We start from the raw sequence: 4,484 nt of genomic DNA on the forward strand, positions 1-4,484 counted from the left end.
GAAGAGTGAAATACAGCTAAGGATTGTTCTGTTAGGAAGGTCACCCAGAGGTCCAGTGATCGATGTGGACATTAGTATCTGATCCCAAAGTCATGAGCTGAAAAATATGGTCCTGAAGCCATAATATTCAAAGGCTCTGTATAAATCTTCCTATTTATTTTATTTGTTAGTTTACTTGATTTAAACTGTCTTAACGAGACTTAAGAAGACAATGCAATTAAACAGTATAATATATTACAACTGAAAAACTGTTAAGAACTGAGGAGTCTTGCTGGATCCTGGTCTTCTGTTGAAGAACCAGGTGTTCATGACATGAAAAATGCTTCCCCCCACCCCCCAAGCTACATTTACTGAGGAAGCTGGCTTCCTGTTTGCAGATACCATGCTGATCCATGCTTTGGTAACATTGAGGTTAGATGACAGTAACACCGTTTACATGGTGCTGCCCCTGAAGATGATCTGGTGCAAAATGTTTTAGCCCATTTGTTTTCAGGGGCTAGCTGATGGGATCATATCACTTCCGCTCTGCATTCCCTTCACTGGCTGCCCATTATTTTCTGAGTCAAATTCAAGATGGTGGTGCTGATCTTTAAAGCCCTTCATGAGTGGGGCCCACTAACCTGAAGGACCATCTCTCCCTGTGGCAGCTGTGTTCTTCCCAGCAGGGTCTACCTTGTAACCTCCTTGGCCAGTGTGTGTTTGGCTACAATCTGGGCCTGGGCCTTTTCAGTGGCCTCCCAGAAGAGGTCAGCAGGGCTCTTAGCCTCCTGGCTTTCTGGCAAGATTGCAAAACAAAGTTATTCTGGAAAACTTTTAGGGGGACCCTGATCCTGGGTGAAAGGGGAATACCCGGCTGCTGTGAGCAAGATGTTTTTAGATTGGCTTTCAGTTTTTAATACCTTCTGTTTCAATGTGTGTTTTATCAAATTATTGTTCTGTTATTGGGTTCTGAGATGTTCAGGGAAAGACATACATATAAATATTTTAAATAAAATCAAGGCAATAAAATACTATCGCACATGCAGAAAATAGTCCACCACCCCCAACCCTGGAACACAAAATTAGAGAACAATGTAATAAAATGTCACGATATGCACAATAAACCGTGCAAGAATAAAAGAAAATTGCTTTAAAAAATCACACATTAAAGTTGTTGTATGTCCATTATAAAAATGCCTTCTTGGTGGATTCTCTTTTACTACAACCTTATTCTCTTTATAAAGATGCCCTCATGACTAATTCCATTTTACTAAAACTATATTCCTTTTATACAAAGGAAAAAAAATAGGTAATAGGGTAAGAGAGCTAGCCTCTTTACACTGTAACTTGGAAATGAAAAAACCTCTTTGCTAGGAGAGGTTGGATGGCAAGAGGCTGCAGGCTTGCAGCCTTCCCTCCATTTCACATACGTATGTGCCATGTATGGAATCAGTCCATTGGTATATCAAGGCCAGTGCTGACCTGGCAGCAGCTCTCCGGGGTCTTGGGTGGAGGTCTTTCATGTCATCTACTACCTGATATTTTAAACAGGAGATGCCAGGAATTGAATCTGGGACCCCCTGCATGCCAAGCAGATGCTCTGCTGATGCACCATGGCCCCTCCCCAAATTCCTAGAAATATAAAACGCATGATGTATTCCAGCTTTATTCCATTACTAATACCATATAGCAACGATGAGCCCAGTTCCCTTTTTTATTTACGTCGATATAATTTATTTACATGCCATACAAAGTTCAAGGCAGTTGACTATTTAAAAACAGTAATAAAATAAATATAATAAAATACCAACAGATACAAGACTGCACATATCATTAAAACCAGTGTTACGTCATTAAATTGTGTCTAGACGAACACCAGAAACCTTAAGCTGAAACATTTGAATGCCATGAATTCCACAATAATGTGTTTAAAAACAGCAACCAAATTTCATGCAACAGGGTTAAAATAAATTGGCAATAATCTCAACAATTTGGTAAATAAACTAGTTCTAAGTTGAAGCCTTCAGATTGCTGATTTCACAAACTTCATGGCTTGAATTGAATCTTGTGTAGTAATTTGCTAATCTAATTGCTTTCAAGTTGCTAGTTTAGCCTGCCTCTTAAACTTCTTGAACTTGGCCTTCTCTTTTCAACCTACTACATCTCCATTTCCCCCCAACCTAGTACCAATAATTTGTTCTGCAGGTAAGCATGAGCGATCCTGGTGTGCGTTCAGCCTGCTGCTGTTGGGAAGGATCATATCACCAAATATGAGACACTGCAATCCTGCGCAGTTACTCCAGTTGAAGCCCATTGAATTCAGTGGGTTTAGAATGGAATTACTCTGCATAGGATTGCACTGATCATCTCTTATTTTCATAAATGAGACATGATCTGTGCAATTCTATGCATTTCCTTTTTTTCTTCTTAGGGACAAATTTTAGCCATCTCCCTACCAGCAGGTTTCCTCTTTTTTGGGGGTAGCCATTACTGTAAGCATCTGCCTATTCTAACAGGAAGAAAGTTGCCTATAAAACACAACAGTGTTTATAACCAGTGGGTTAAAGCTTCCTTCCTGGTTACTGTAGCACTTCCTTTGCATCTGCTTATGAAGGCAAATAAGAAAAGCAGAACCTCTTCCATGAACATCTTTTCCTATTGTGAACTGCTGTTGTTTTCAGATAGTTGGGCTGAAAAATGAAACAAATGAGCCGTATTCAGCAGCTCAGTTTCTGCTTTTCGATCAGGTAATGTTTTGTTAAACAGTCCATTTGTTTCTTAAAATTATCTTTTTTATTAAGTGACCTACAGGAAACAATCAAGAAACCTGTTGGGTTGCAATCTGTTATAGTAGGGTTTTGTTGTATTTGTTCTAAGGTTGTTTGAGGGACAGAGGATGGTGAACAGGTGGGTTATTTGTGTAACAAAGTTTGTTTTTTAAAAATCTTGATGTGAAGGAGTATGGGGCATACCAGTGAAGGAAAAACTGCAGTAATGTGTGTCTGACAACTCTGATGTTGTGTGATGTTGTGTGAGAGGAGGGGGGAAATCCTTTTTTGTGTTTTCTTGACTTCAGGGAGATTATATATTTATTTAGCTTGGATAGGACTTGCTCTGGATATATGGGAAGTTACTTCACACCCTATTTATGAGCTTCCAGAAGCACCTGCCCTGCATATGTTGGACTAGATGGGTTAAGGCCAAACCAACAAGGTCGTCCTTAACTGCATCAAAGAGAGGGAGAGAGAAAAAGAGAGATTCTCGGTATGTTAGCTGGGGAGTCACATCATCAATCATTGGGACTGGGAGTAATGCTATTTTGAACAAGTTCTTTTGAGTCAGAGCTAACTTCTTCAGATGCCTGAATAATGTGAAGAGAGTTTCAGGGGGTATCCTTGTTGGCCTGCAGTAGAACAGCTAGATTTGAGTCCAGTGTCACCTTAGAGACCACCAAGGTTGTTGGGGTATACGCTTTTGAGAATCAATGCTCTCTTTGTCAAATATGAATAATATGAAGTAACGTAAACCTGATAACCACTCAAGATATATATCTTAAGGATTTCTAATATGTTTTCGGGAAAGGAGGCTAGCTTGATGCTTGGGAAGCTTTGATAATCTCTTACTAAAGAGGACAGGCTATTTGAAATTATGTGGTGGCAAAGAATCCCTAGCTATTGTATCAATATTTTTTATGCAAGGCTACAAAAATAACACATAGGCCCATGCACAAGCATCAATATTGTATGATCCAATATCAGATTTCTGTGTACCTGGGCAACCACACTCTGAGATATTTTAAAGACTGGTAGTTTTTAAACTGGCATACTATCATAATTAATCTTCTCTGAGAAAATGGTGTTTGACAGTCTTTTAAAAATACTAAGCATGTGCTTTGGGTGCTTCACAGAAGAACTATCCAAATAATCTAGAACAAGAGAAAAATCTGAGCTGTAGTGGGGAACTGTACTTCAGAGAAATAGTTTCAAGATGACTGATGCCGTTCTCTTCTTGAAACTAAGTGGGCCTTGCCAGTTGACTTTAATAGCAATATTTGCTCTAGATTCTTGACATGGGGTGGGAGGTTAAAAATGTAGAAAATGGAAAGTATTCAGTAAAATAAGTAGGAGTCATTTTAGTGAGCTTTATGCTCATAGTTGGATCTGAGGTTTCTAGATCTACACCATGTTGATGTGGTTTGTGTGTAAATTTTCCCATAGCAGTCTGTTTTTTGGCAATGGAAGCACCAGCTATTCCACATAAATAATCAGTTTAGATGTTTTGGCTGGCTTATGCCCAATATTTCCCAAAGTTAAGCTCATAAATTCCGTTTGTTTTATTGGAAGGAATCAAAGGGACAAATGTCCGCAATTTTGGTTTGCTATCATTTATGTAAAGATGATTTTGATGACTGTATTGAATGAAGAGTCAGCAGAAATGTGAAGGCAAGTAGATTAAGAAATGGACCAAATTCTCTTTCCTTCATGTATTTTTCTAGGTTTCCTGTG

Source organism: Euleptes europaea, chromosome 3, assembly GCF_029931775.1.
Source record: "Euleptes europaea isolate rEulEur1 chromosome 3, rEulEur1.hap1, whole genome shotgun sequence".
NCBI classification, from domain to species: domain Eukaryota; kingdom Metazoa; phylum Chordata; class Lepidosauria; order Squamata; family Sphaerodactylidae; genus Euleptes; species Euleptes europaea.